Genomic DNA, 16,014 nt, shown 5'->3' with positions numbered 1-16,014 from the left:
AGGGACTTTAAAAGATATTTTTGGATGAAAAATAGATTTCTATTATCTGATCAAGAATATCTCTACATATTTATTTCATACATCTGGGGAACTTTTTCTCAATTGTCATTTTGTACAGAGAAGGATGAGTACAAGTACCTAGATTTTTAAAGTGCACATTACCACAAATCAAACCTAATTATTTCATTTATTTGCAGGTATCCAGGTGAGGCCCATGGACACATGAGCTAAGGTGGTTGGAACCTGGAACAAAATTATGTGAATTCACATACAGAAAACATTGTATAATCCACTGTGACGTACATTGCAGCCTGAGTCACTGACTCTTAAATGAGTGCTGGCTAGCCTAAAAAAGAATCAGGAACTAGAATAAAGGTAGGTCAGGACAAGTCCATAACTAGCATCCTATTCAAAAAATATTAAGCATATATAAGGTTAAATGTTGAAAACCATGGGGTTCTCAGTTACTACGCATTCAAAAGTATGGTTAACAAACTTTTTAAGATTACAAATGGAAAAATATCAGATAATCAGGAATCATAAATTATTTTGATACTTTGGTTAATAATGCCTATTCTGTACAATTCTGTAAAGGGGAAATGGGGCTTAGTGGGAATTTTCGTGGTGTATACTGACATGGCTTCATGCTGTCTTGAATATCTAAAACCTCTAATTTCCCAGGAGAAGAAATATGCTCAGCACTAATTGTTGCAGACATAGAAGTCAGTTATATTTCCTCCTCCATTTATGTAACTATATTGTAATAAATATTCCTGGCTGATATTCTTTTCTCAATCTTTCAAAGATTCTGTTAAAGCAACAAATATTTTAGCAAGGTCAAGGGGAGAAGGGAAGAAGGCAGGAAGAAAGGCAGAAGAGTGGAATAATTAATTTTACCCTGGAACAATCCCAGATCCTGTATGTGAGTTCATGTCACTGTTTCAAGTGTGTTTTGATTTAATTTTAAACATTTATATTTGGGAATTAATACTTGTGCATATTTGCAACTTTGGATAATGCTGCTGCCAGGTAGGTGCCTCTATACAAATCTTACATATTTCAATGTGCAATTTCACTTTCCTTTATTTTTATAACAATAACAATTTAATATAATCACTATTAGAAATTAATTGCCAGAAGCACAACAAAATAAACGTGAATCGGTTTGGACTTAACAAGAAACTCATTAGTAAGAAAATACACTTCCTCCCAAGGAAAGGAAACAGGAAGAGTGAAAGTCCAAGCCTCTGGAATATGCCCTCCAGCAGGTCCCCACCAGCTGGTGATAAAAAGGACTACAGCTCCAAACTGAAATTTTATTTCCCTCTGGAGTTCTAATATCTGTATTAATTTAAATGTGCATCTTCAGGGAATTCAAGGTATTTTCTGAAAAGTTTAAAGTTAGATAAGTCCTACACAATTTATGATGTTGCACATCTTATAACAAGACCGCATTTAATATAAAACACTAACAATATGAAAATAATTTATTTAAGAATGAAGACCAGACGAAACAAAATTTAAAAGCCATATACCTGCCATGTTTTCCCTGATTTGTTAACCTATGATATTGGCACGTGTTATTTTACTTAATATTTGAAAAATACAAATGTCTTTTATATGCAGAGTGAGTGTTAAACAAAATAAAGAATTTTATGTAGCTTCTTAAATATTAACCACTTGCTTTAACAGTGCATAAACATTTTATGAATCAAACCCTTAATGCTAACTATTATAAAAACCTTGGTACCCAGATAACTTCTTATAGGAAATAAGTACCTGCCTCCACTGCAATAAAAAAAGGTGAATTCCCTTGACATCTTAAGAGTTATATCACTTTAAGCCAAGCCTCTACCCTACTCCTCCTCACATTCTTGCACCCTCCAACCCAATAGCATCACTGCACCATCACCCCCATCCACTGCCCAACAACCCCCTTCCACCTTATTATGGATTTTCTCCATAAATAATTAACACTAAATGCTTTTTATTAATCATAAACTTGATTTAAACTTCAGATTTTCAATGTAAATATTTTTCATTTTAGCCAAAAAGCACAATTTCTTTCATGTTTACAAGTACTTTCTTAAAACGTATTTTTAGTTTTAAAAGCACAGCACTATCATAACCTTCTTTATTCAAGTGTGATTCAGCCCTGGGCCTCGGCAGACTTGCAGCTCCTACCCTCTGGTTCGTTGGACTTACCCTGGCCAGCTAACAGGGAGGTGAAGAGGGTCAACCATCACACCAGGGAGCCAAGAGTGCCTACAGCTGCAAGCAGAATTGCACCCTCATCCATGTGGAATCTAAGCCCCTTCTTGATGTGGAGGGGGACTGGACATAACCATCCCAGCGTCCACAGGATGGAGGAATAGAGTATGGATTACAGTGGACTTACTGGTGTTCTGCTGGGGAACTACTGTGATTAGTAAGGGAAGAAATTGTAATAGTGATGTGGAGAGGGTGGCCACAGTGGCTGCTGATAGTAGGGACACAAAAGAAGAGACATGGTGTGGGGGCATTTTCAGGATTTGGAGCTGTCCTAGGTGGAGCTGCAGGGATGGATGCTGGACATTGTGTGTCCTGCCATGGCCCACTGGGTGTACTGGGGGAGAGTGTGGACTACAGTGTGGACCACTGTCCATGTAGTGCAGCAGTGCTCCAGAACGTATTCGCCAGGTGCAGTGGATGTGCCACAATGATGGAAGAGGTTTGATGTGGGAGGGGTGGTGTGGGTAGGGTGGGGGGTATATGGGGACCTCATATTTTTTGAATGTAGCATTTAAAAGAAAATAAGAAGAAGAAGAAAAGAGTGATTCAGATTCCCAGACAATTTTGCAGTTATGGAAATAAGAAACTGCTAGTGTGCGCTGGGTAGCAATATTGCAAGAAGCCTCTCACTACTTAAACTATACACACATTTCCAAATCACCAGTCTAAAAGAGCTTTAACAGTCTCTGATCCAATTATTTTCATAGGCAGCAGGAAGCCTAATCAGTAGAGGGCAGGATTTTCAAGTGCTGCTATGTCCATAACAGGAGACATTTTCAGTGAGTGAGTAAAAGACCTGTTTGTGGTTCTCTTTTTTGGCTTTCACCTTTTGTAGAGGGGAGAGGGCTGAGAGAGTTTACAGGGATTGTTAATACCACATCCCACTCCTAGCTTTACTTGGATTACTCATAACAGTAACCCTCTGATCACCTCTGCGTATGCTGCCAACAGAATTTCAGTTTATTCTACTATATTTCATTATGGCAAAGAGTCTGGACTGAGGTCCGGTTAAAAGAAATCCCCAGTTACTACTTTTTGGATTACAAACAAAAAATTGTTCTAAAATTGACGGACATAACTCATTCCTGAAATCATTCAGACTTTTAATTTTATTTACTTATTATACAAGAATTCTGAAAATTCTATTCTCTACTTCCAGGTACTAACAGGCTCTTTAAAGAAATCATGTGCATAGATTAATCATGTTTAATAGTGCTCAGAAAGAATGGCTTAAAATGGAGTTTTTCCCCTTTCCTGTATCAAACTTGTTTTTATACACAAACACTTTTTATTTATACAGTTAGATGCACTTTTTAATTAAGGGCATCCTTATTTTCAACCTATGTTCTTTTCTTTAAAAACCCACATTGTAAAGTCATATGCAGGTAAAGATTTATTTATTTATTTATTTATCTCCCCTCTACCCCTCCCCCCATTGTCTGTTCTCTGTGTCTCTTTGCTGCGTCTTCTTTGTCCACTTCTGTTGTTGTCAGTGGCATGGGAATCTGTGTTTCTTTTGGTTGCATCATCTTGTGTCAGCTCTCCGTGTGGGCAGTGCCATTCTTAGGCAGGCTGCACTTTCTTTTGCGCTGGGTGGCTCTCCTTATGGGATGCACTCTTTGCGCATGGGGCTCCCCCACACAGGGGACACCCCTGCATGACACGGGCACTCCTTGCGTGTATCAGCACTGCGCATGGGCCAGCTCCACATGGGTCAAGGAGGCCCGGGGTTTGAACCACAGACCTCCCATGTGGTAGACGAACGCCCTAACCACTGAGCCAAGTCCGATTCCCCATATGCAGGTAAAATACTCTTCTTTTGTTCCCATGGATTTTTTTTTACTTAAAAAAATTACTGCGATAATATTCTTTTGAACATGTTTTACTTCTGTTCTTCAGATAGCCTGTGTGTGTATATGTAGGTATGTGAGTGTGTAGGTGTGTGGGGAGGATTCATTTTTATAATTTAATATTGATTATAAATAAATATAGACAAGACCATTTTATGGGATTAAACATACTTCTTTTAAACATTTAAACTGGGGATTTGAAATTTAGATCTCTAGCTTTGATAATCAAGATTACCAGCCACTGGAAGACTTTTTAAAAGATTAAGCAGTATTTTAGCCACCATACCCAGAGACATATATAATGGAAGTAAACTCAGTGCAAAGTTTCTTTATCTGCATAATATCAAACTTTAACTTCCTAAGTAAATAAATTTTAAATAATAAATTGTTTTAAAATTTACGATTGAGGAAAATCCCATCTCTATCTTTAATTGTGACTCCTCCTGTCAAATAAAAACCTTTCTAATATTTTAGGGAAAAAAGTATTTCTACAAAAACTCATAAACACTGAAATGAAAAATGAGATTCTTGTTAAATATTAGTTTCCCTTTCAGAGGGAGCACAGAGGGAGAGGGAATTTTGACTGTAACATCTGATGTTTTAGATTTGTTCAAGAGTTGAGATTCTTTGGAGTCAGTGTTATGTATTTTCTTCTTTGCTTCCAGCTTCTTTTCCTTTTCAAGGAATCTATGGTTTATGGCATTGCCAAGGAGCAGTCACACATATGGTAAGACCATAATGATTCCAAAGGCTATGTACATGTTGCATCGACCACTTTACATAAGAGACAAAGAACACCTTTGAGAGGCATAATGAAACAGCATAAAATTATAAAATTTTCCAATAAATCCTTTCCCAGACAAAATATGTAACTACTTCATATTTAAATTAATAGTATAGAAAGGTCACATCTGAGTCTCCATAGTCTTCAGAAGAACCAGTACATAGGGTTGTATCTACTTTATCTGTTTCTGGGATCCTGCTGAGGTGGGTGTAAGCACAACCCCTCTGATGACCATGCCTCTTCCATCACTTTTACTGAACCTGTGGTTGGCTCTGGGGTGGTGTATGCCCAGGAGACTTGAATCTCTGGACTGCCCATGTGCCAGCTGGGCCCTGAGCCTCAGCAGAGTTGCAATGCCTACTCTCTGGTTCTTTGGATTTACCCAGATCAGCTGAAGGGGAGGTGAGGATGGTCAACCCCTACACCAGGGAACCGAAAGTGCCTACAACTGCAAGCAGGAGAATTGCATACATCATTCATGTGGGATCTAAGTCCTCTCTTGATAAAGAGGTGGAGTGGACATTACAACCCCAGAGTCCACAGATGGAGGAATAAAATATGGATTAGAGGGGACTTACTGATATTCTACTATAAAAGTATTGTGACTAGTAATAGAAGAATTTATAGCATTGACATGGAAAAAGTGGCCACAGTAGTTGCTGAGGGCAGGGAGAGGGAAGAAAAGATGTGATGAGGGGGCATTTTTGGTATTTGGGGTTGTCCTAAATGATATTGGAGGGATAGATGCTGGACATTATATGTCCTGCCATAACCCACTGAATGTTCCAGGGAGAGTGTGAACTACAGGGTAACTATTAACCACATGGTGCAGTAGTGCTCCAAAATGTGTTTGTGTAGTGCGATGAGTGTGCCACAATGATGGGGGAGGTTGATGAGGAGGGGGTAGGGGAATGGGGGGGTATACAGGAACCTCTTATGATTTTTATAATGTAACTTTTTTTGTGATGTATGTATCTTCAAAAACATACAATTTACAAAAATGATGGGGTGGGGGGTGGGGAGTGGGTTACATGGGAACCTCTTATGTTTTTTTAATGTAACATTCTATGTGATCTATGTCCTTCAATTTTAAAAAAGTGTTAATAAAATAATAAAAATAAACTAATTAATAGTAAGTGAGACTTTAACAAAGGAAAAATATTCTACATTATGATCTCTACATATGCATTGTTAAGGCCTTTATAGGAACTTACAGCATTATATTACCAGTAGATTTAATTTTTTGGAAGCTATTTCCCCCAATAAAAGTGTATAAATAGATAAATGAGGTATATAAATATTTGCATATGTATCCGTTAATATATACATGTGTGAAGTATACATTTATATCTATATATAGATAGATGTAGATAGATATTTGCAGCATACGCACAGATTGCATCAACCTTTTCATTCTTCCTTCTCTCTTCAGCAAAGAGGGAAAACCTACATTCTTTAGGAAAGTGTCAAAGCCTCTTAAAAGATTCCTGATGGTGACTAGTATATAAGAAATGCTTTCTCTGTGCCCCACACTAGGCTAAGCACTTTATCTGTAAAATCACATTAAATTATTGCAAGAGTAATATGAAGTAACTTTACCGTGGTTACATAGCCAGTGAGTGATATAATCTAGATTCCAAGCCAGGTATCTGAATCACATATTCTTAACTACTCTGCAAAATGGGTTTGTGCAGCTTCTTGGTTAAGTGTCATGTTACTTTTTGGGCCAATCACAGTTTTTTACTTTATCTGAGTTAAGGCCAAACTAATGAGGAAGAAACTCTTTGTTCCATATGATTATTGAGACCATTTAAACCTAGCCTGGTGCCATAGAGTCTGACTTTTTTTTTTTAACTTTCCAGTTCTTATTTATTAAACCTCTTGCCACAAACATCTAATTCTGGACAATAATTCTTAACATTAACATTTTAGTGCACACAAATAAAATCTATATTTTTATCATATGCATTCCAGATGATTTTGATTTAGGCCTTTCAAGCAAGACTGTTTATTCAGAATCCCTGGCAAAGTAGCTCAGTATTAAATTCAGCTACTTGCCAAATTATTTGTACTGTTTTACTTAGGTAAATGGTGGACAAGGCTTATTTGAGCAAGCATTCCACACATACATAAACATAATAGAAATTGTATAATTTAATTTTCCATCCTAACTCTCATCAGACATTTTTTATTGATATAATGGCTGTTAAACTTCAAAATACAAGACACATTTGGTTCATGGCCCCATCAATTTTAGAGGACATTTTTTGGTGGAGTTTTATATATATACTTAGTCTCCTTATGGGATAATTTAGCCAAACACTGTTATAGGCATCTTTTGAAAATATTTCAGATATTAAAATCTAAATATAATCTTTATAACTTATATATATAGAGTATAAGTATCTGTTTAAAAAATCTTGAATGGGCTTTTCTTTATCCCTGCACATTCCATATGTGTGAACATATATATTCACACATTCCTATCAATAATATTATAGAAATATTATGGCATGTGGTAAGTTCAAAATAATATAATGAAATCAATGTAATCTAACAAAGAAAAGATGCTGTTCCTTTGAAAAGCATTATTTTAATTTTTGACTAATTTTAATATAAACAGATGAGAAATCTTTTCATCAATGATAAAGGAAAACTGACATTTTATTCTAATGAGTCATTTCCAAAAGTATGAAACAACCAATGTGGGTAAAAGTCCTCAAAATCATTCAAATTAGTCTAAATTAAATTGTTAGGTTTATAAATTAAGGCTCTGAAAAAAATTAAGGTCTAAAATGGACTAATTATGAAATTTAATATTTAATAAAACCAAAATTAAAACTCTTACAGTCTTTCAAATTATTACTATTTATTATAACAAACCATACTATCCACTGCAAAGAGAGTCTCAGCTAATGAATACTAATTTTATGCTTTTTGCTTTCCTTGATGAAAAATATTCTTATCAGCAAGAGAAGGGGAGAGAACTAGACCACATTCTGTAATTGTGACCAGTACCACAGCACTGAAAAACCTCTGAGCACCAACAAGGTCCATGAGGTTTTCAAAGAGGACACTGTCAACACTCCCAAATCAAGGCCAAAGAATACAGAATAAAATACCTGGCTTGTTTAGTCTTCTGCCGATAGGTACAGGAGATGACAGACTCCAATGAACATAATTGCAAAACTGAAGAAGTACTGGATTTGGGGACAAACAAATTTGGAGTTCGCAATTAATCCTGCAGAGGACCTAGCAAACATATCAACAATAGCCATAACAGATGGCAAGAGAGCTATGGAATACTCATCAATTCCCTTGTGCTTAGCACATGGAGTCAAAGAATACAATAGAGGTAAAAACTAGAAACATAATCTTATCTCCAGATAGATATATTAGAACTCCCCTATGCTTAAAAGGGGTGAAATCCAAACATATATTAATTTTGTCCCATGTTGATATTGTCTTATGACTTTTCTTCCTATCTAACATCTGATTTTATGCCAATCTTATTTTTAGACTTGGACGAGTTTGAGGTCCAACAGGTCTCATGAGGTACCCAACCACACAGGCATTCAACAATAAACCTCCCAAAATCAAGAAGCTTCCTTACCAGCCATATGTATTAAAAAGGAACTAATTGAAAGGAGCTAATGTACTTAAGAAAATAGGACTTCCCGCCATGGACAATCCATTAGCCATCAGTTGTTTCTCATAGGAATATTTTCTAATTATTGTTAAGGCCAGTTGCGGGTTGAAGGCTAAACCTAAACCTAAAAAGAACAAAACAAAAGCAAACAAAACAAAACACAAATACATTATTCCTCTAACAAAATAAATTACTCTTCAAAAAGTACATTCAGGCTGAACTAAAAAATGCAACAGCAGTTACTAATTTGTGCTGGGTATCAATATAAATGGAATTGTACCCCCCAAAAAAGATTGTTACAACTGGACAATTGCTATGATAAGTTTAATATTACTTTCATTTAAAGCAGGGAAATAACTTAGAATGTTTGAATAATTTTAGAATAGGCTGAAACTAGGACAAAATTATTAGTTTTTAATTCAAATCATTTAACTCCACAGATAAATTAATTTCTCTCTCATGTATTTACAGACATATACATAGAATAGAGTTGATGACTTTAACATTAATACTTTATTTTACTTTGAAAGTTGAATGAATGTACCAGACTAAAAAGGCCATCATTTATAACAATTTTACATCTCACCAGTCAATTCTGGTGTTTAATGAATCAACACCATGCACTTAGCAAATAATAAAATTCATACCATTAATTTCATGCTTGATATTTGCACATCGCATATTTCATGTATATAGCTGTACATGTATGTTAACTAAAGTGTAGAGACTTTTTCTGCGTGAAACATATACTTACTTCAGAGAGTAAAGCTGATTGTGTATACAAGTCAAAAGTTCCTGCTTGTCTGGGAAACTCCATGGTAGTATTGAATATTGCCTGTGAGAAATGAATTACCTCTTGCAGTTCACCAAGGTACTATTTAACAACAGTGATGAACAAGTTCTTTTAAAAAGTACATAAAATGATTTTCAAAAGATGCCTCTCTTTCCTCCTTCGTTTAAGCATTGTTCTATATCATTTTAGGGGCCAGTCAAGAATTACTCTGTATTTACTAATTTATGCAAATTGAGACAACATTGGAAAGTGGTGAAGCATTCAGGTTCTGGGACATGCAGGTCTAGGTATAAATATTTTGACCTTTTTATATAAATATTTTCTATGAGTAGAAGGGTTCCTTAAAATGTTGACATGAAGAAAATAAAAACCATGCTTTGGAGAGTAATAGCATGTTCTGATTCTACCTAGGGCATATTTATGAGATATGCAGAATAAATGCAATTAGAGTCAATTTATAAATAATAAATTGTCTGGGGATAAGAGGCGCTTAGATGGAGGAACCAAAACCAAAATCCAGGTATTGTGTTTCCAAGTTCAAGTTTCGTTGCCTTATACCATCCTCTGCCCAGCACCCACTTTCTGGCACCTGGAACTTTTGCCTTTAGAAGCTAATTCAAGCTCTCTTGAAGAGATATCTGTTATTTTCTACTCTAGCATGGTAAAATGAACAAGGGATTTAACATCAAAAGATCTGACTCTGATTCAGTTGTGTAGGATTTGGCAAAACACTTCGACTTCTTGAGCACCAGTCACCCCAACAGAAAAAGCTTTTTGCCAAAGCCAAGTTAGTTCTAGATGTGAGACGTTACATAAATGATGTTGCGATTACTATCTGCTAGTATTTATTTATAATTAACAAAATGCTGGGCACTCCATAAATTACTATGTAGTCATTTTTTACATGAATCATTTCAACAATTCCCTAATGAGTAAGCTATCTCTTCCCCAATTTTAAAGACAAAATTACTGAGGCATAAGGAGGTAAATTTAGCCACGAAAACACAGCTAGTATTTGCTGAGTCAGGTTTAAATGCTAATTTCAGGCACCAAAGTCAAGAGTATTGGCTGATTTTGACTTACGTAATATACTCACAGGTATATTAGCCTTTAATAGTTGACTGTAGACATTTCAACCTTCAAGACACAAAGGAATAAAATTATGTTAGAATAACATATAGTGTTCCTATATTGGTGGCATAAGAATACCCAAATTTGCTGCTTCCTGATATATCTACTTGGAGGTCCAACCTTACTATTACAGTCAAATGCAATATTTAAAAAGGTGGTGAGTTGATGATAGTTTGTAAAGAAAACATTTTAACATCACTACTATTTTAGTCTTTATTTAACTTAATCTTTTTTCCTTAACTGATATATGAAGACAAGGTTAGACTAATCTAAAATCCCTATAAAAAAGAGAAATATAGTCTCCTTTTAATCTGTGAGCATCAGGGATAGTCCTTTTAACACTGAACTCTAATTTTTCTTAAAACTTTGAATACAGATTTTTAAATGGAATTTTTTGGTGAAACTAATAAAATAGTGTCTTCCAAACTTTTATATTCAGGTCACTTAGGGTCAATAGACATTATAAGTGAGAAACAAACTATAATTAAGTGATAGTATCTTATCTAAAATATTTGTATCATTTGCAAATATGCCCCACAGGAGTTTGAAACAAGTAGATTCATTTGAATAAAGAAAGAACACATAGAAGTCTACCACTAATTGGAATAATTTATTGTCATAGTTAAATTAGTGCATCCAGAAAATATCATTATTTGGCACCAGTTTTTAACCTTTTTTGAGTGCAAAGTCAGATATTCTATGTGGAAAAAAGTAATGAAAAAAAAGTTTTTTTAAAGAAGCTAGTTAGCTATCTTTCCAGAAAATCTGGGTCCACAATATCATCATGCCTAGCTGAAGAGCAAAGAGTGAAATAGTAAAAAAAAGAACCAAAGTTGTCTCCTTTTTGACATTTACACAATAGCATATAACTTGTCTGATAACTTTTTTCATTACTAGAAATGAGTTTGGCCATACTATAGCTAGTATTTCAGTACAGTTGATGAAAATCGTCTAAAGAAAGCATCTGATATAAAAAGTAAATTCAAGGAAAATAACTAAGAATTTTCTGTCATTCATGCCTCTTAACAGAACTTTGAGAACAACAGATATGTTAAGATGAAACCAAACTTGACTTACCTCCAATAAATCCCACAGTGAAGTAAAGTTCAATTACAGTAGTGCTACAAGAGGCCAGGACAATTCCCAAACAACATAAAACACCTTCTAACATCACTACTGACCAGCTGCCATATTTATTTACCAAAACACTACTTATGGGAACTGAAGTAGAGAGAATATTAGGAAATATTCAGTTGCTGGGCTATTTGTTTATTACTTTTAACATGTTAATTGTGAAAATTTACAAAGCATATTTTAATGTTCAAAACAACCCCATTATTTCACATGGAATATAATGAGGACTTTTAAATACTTCATATAAAAGCAGTTTGACTCATTATCTTTAACCACACATGAAAGCATATGAAATAATAAATTAGAAGTGTTTAACGATATAGTTTATTATGCCCATAATCATTCAAATTTGTATGGAAAAGTTTTCAACAGGAACTAGTTTAAAATGTCTAAAACAGGGTTCTTAACCCCTTGTTCCACAGACCCCTTTGCAGCCAGGAGAAAACCATGGACCCCTTACTAAGTCCACACTATATTATATTATTTAATAAATAACCACACCCACACTAACACATCCTCATAAGAATAATGTGTTGTTGTTTTTTTCATTTTGGTTCAAGCTATGGACCCCTGGTTAAGAAATCCTCTTCTAAATTATCTTAACAAATGCAGGTTTGTAACAAAAATCAAGGGGATTATATAAATGGTTTGTCAGTGTTAGAATTTTACTTTCTAGAAAAATATGTGTGTATGTGTAAGTGTATACCATTAATGAAAATTCAGTTTGTTTTTATTATACTGTACTAATCTGATTTTTCTTTGATACCACATATCATTGAGAATAAGATATCAATTCTTTAGACATATTATGTTTTTCTTAATTTATTGAAATATCACCCACACACAAACATACACAATCAATAAGTGTATAGTAATAGTTGTGAACTTAGAAAACAAACATATTAACACCATACAGGACACTCATAACCAACCCACCAACAACAACTTACATTGTTTTTAAATGTTTTTAACTAATGATTAAAGAGCATTGTCAAAACATTACTACTAACCAAAGTATTTTCTCCCAACCCTCCCTATTATTATCTTTATGTCATTTATTTATCAACATACATAAACAATTAAGTGTATACTAAAAGTTGTGAACTTACAAAGCAAACATGCATATCATTATACAGGAATCCCATATGTCAACTCTCCACCAACACCTTGCATTGTTGTGAGATGTTTGTTACAAACTACGAAAGAATATTGTCAAAATCTTACTAATAATTACAGTCCTTATCTTACATTTGGTGTGTTTTTCCCCCAGCACACCTTATTATTATTTTTTAAATATATTTTTATAACATAAGTTGTAAACTTATAAAACAATCTTGCACATATGCAGAATTCCCAAGCAACACCCCTCTATCAACATTACCACATTGTGGTGGAATATTTGTTACAGATAAGATAATATCATCTGATTGTTACCATGTCCATAGTATACATTTTGCTCACATTTTCCATACTACCTCAGCATCAACATAGTATATCTTTGGCATAGATGCAAGAATATTATATTATTACTGCTAACCACAGTACATAGGTCATTCCAGTTGTATTTTTCCTATGCGTTCCCAACACCCTGCAGTAGTGATATACATTTGCTCTAGCTCACAAAGGACACTCTTGCATCTGTTCCATCAACCACAATTCTCATCCACTTCTTGGTTTACTACACTATTCAGTTCCTAGATTATTCTCTAGCATTCTGTCAATTGGCATTTACATCCCTAAACTACCATTTTCAGCCACATCCCTATTTATAAACAAGCTATTACTATTTTTACCATCCATTCTATACATTACCACACTTTTACATTAAACCTAATAAAAACTTCTACATACAATAAACTTCAGTAGTCCATCTCAGTTCTTTTATTATCTCCATTAAGAATCCACTACCTACCACAAGGTCTTGAATACATTTTCCTACAATTTCTTCTGGAAGTTTTATGGCTCTTGCTTTTATTTTTATGTTTTCAATCCATTTTGGGCTAATTTTGGGATAAGGTATGAGATAGAGGTCCTCTTTCCTTCTTTTGGCTATAGATATCCAGTTCTTTCAGCACCACTTTGCTGAATGGACTGTTCTGCCTGAATGGTGTGGGTTTGACAGGCTAGTCAAAAGTCACTTGACCACACATGTGTGGGTCTGTTTCTGAGCCACCAATTTGGTTCCATTGGTCTATGTATCTGTCTTTATGCCAGTACCATGCTGTTTTTACCACTATAGCTTGGTAGTATGATTTAAAGTTGGGGGATGAGGGTTCACTTTTCCTTCTATGTTGCTTCTGGCTATTCAGGACCCCTTACCCTTCCAAATAAATTTGCTAATTGTGTTTTCAATTTTTTTTTAAGGCTGATGGAATTTTTATCAGGGTTGCAATGAATCTGTATATGAATTTGAGAAGACATTTTAATGATATTTAGTCTTCCAATCCATGAGCATTGAATGTTCTTTAGGTTATTTAGGACTTTTTAAATTTCTTTTAATAATGGCTTGCAATTTTCTGAATACAAGTGCTTTACATTGTTGGTTAAGTTTATTCCTCACTACTTGAGTTTCATCTGTCACATTTTATTTTTACCCCTCTTTTGACACTTTTAATTACTTTTATTGATATAATTTTCATTTCTCAACTCTCTTCCATGCTTCTCCCTCCTGTCTTTTCAAGTTCTAGCACACCTTTTAGTATTTCCTGAAAATCTAGTCTCTTGATTAGAAATTCTCTCATTTTCTGTTTATCTGCAAGAATTCTAATCTTGCCCTCATTTTTGAAAGACAGTCTTGCTGGATATAAATCTCTTGGCTGGAAGTTTTTCTCTCATAGTAACTTAAATACATCAGACCACTGTCTTGCCTCCATGGTTTCTGGTGAGAAACCAGCACTTAATCTTATTGGATATCCCCTACATGTTATGGATTGCTTTTCTCTTGCTGTTCTCAGAATTCTCCTTGTCTTTGACCTTTGACCTTCTGATTAATATGTGTCTCAGAGTTGGTTTATTCAGATTTTTTCAGATGGGAATATCTTGTGCTTCTTGGACATGGATATCTATGTCCTTCTTTAGGGTTGGAAAATTTTCTACCATTATTTCTTTAAATATTCCTTCTGCCCCTTTTCCCTTCTCTTCTGCTTCTGGGACACCCATGTTATGTGTGTTTGCACATCTCTGGCTATCGTTTAGTTCCCTGAGACCTTGTTCAACTTTTTCCATTCTTTTCTTCATCTGTTCTTTCCTATGTTCACTTTCAGAGACCATTTTTTCACGCTCACCAATCCTTTCTTCTGCTATTATATGATTCTAATGTTTTTTTAATTTTATTTATTGTGCCTTTCATTCCCATAAGATGTGCTTTTTTCCTATGCATGCTTTCAAATTCTTCTTTGTGCTCATCTAGTGTCTTCTTAATATCCTTAATCTCTTTAGCCATCTCATTGAATTTACTAAGAAGATTTGTTTAAACATCTGTGATTAGTTGTCTCAGCTCCTTTATGTCATAAGGAGGCTTATCTTGTTCCTTTAACTGGGCCTTATCTTACTGTTTCTTGGTGTGAATTTTAATTTTTCGTTAGTGTCTTGGCATCTGGCTTACTAGAGTTTTATTCTGGGTGCAGTTTTTCTCTTTAGTTTAGGGCTTCCTGCCCTTTCTCCCTTGCTGGTTGTGCAGTAGTAGCCAAGGATGTAATAGGTGCTATAAATTGTAGAGGCTCAAGCTGCCCTCATTGCCCCAGGGATGGATGGAGCTTCTCCCAGCTTCCTCCTTTCCCAGAGGTAGGGACAGAGTCACAGCTGTGTGGGGTAATCCAAGTCCTGCAGGCCTAGACTGTAGTTGCCTAGAGAGAGTGACGAAAATTCACGCCCCTTTTTCCTCTGCCTGGGGCATGGATGGAGCTGCAGGTGTGGGCAGCAACCTATGCAGTGCAGGTCCAAGATGAGCACAGCTGTCCTAGTAGACATTTTTTTTTTCCTCTTTTTTAGACTTCTAATTATTCCATTTATGCCAGCCAAAGGTACCCTCAGTTACCTGGATAGACTGGTGCTGAGCTAGCCAGGCTCCTTCCTGCCAGAGGTGGGACTAAAGCCTAGGCTAGGGCTGCAGGCTGATCCAGTTGAAAGAAACCAGTTCCTTCAGTCACTGTGATATTTGGTCAGGCTGACTTCGCCTCAGGCCGTGGGTGGGGTTAAAATGGCCGCCATGGCCTTTTTCCAATTTGGTCAGATTCACACCCCAGCTGTTCCTTGGGTTATTTTAGCCATCCAAGTCAAACAATCAGTAGCTCAGTAGCTGAAATCGTCAGCCAACCGTCTCCTCACTCCCTCCCTCCCACCCGCCCTGTTTTTGGTAAATGAAGCCTCTAAATCCAGTCACAGAAGAGCTCCTGGAGCGGCT

General features: G+C 35.5%; 1 pseudogene; it reads right to left on the bottom strand.

Annotated features, from left to right (window-relative positions):
* Positions 1-4,652: 4,652 nt before the first annotated feature.
* Positions 4,653-15,054, bottom strand: LOC139438243 (monocarboxylate transporter 2-like; annotated as a pseudogene).
* Positions 15,055-16,014: the final 960 nt, after the last annotated feature.

This window comes from Dasypus novemcinctus, chromosome Y (genome assembly GCF_030445035.2).
Source record: "Dasypus novemcinctus isolate mDasNov1 chromosome Y, mDasNov1.1.hap2, whole genome shotgun sequence".
Lineage (NCBI taxonomy): Eukaryota > Metazoa > Chordata > Mammalia > Cingulata > Dasypodidae > Dasypus > Dasypus novemcinctus.
Note: the sequence above shows the minus strand (reverse complement) of the source record. Positions and strands in the feature narration are given on the sequence as shown.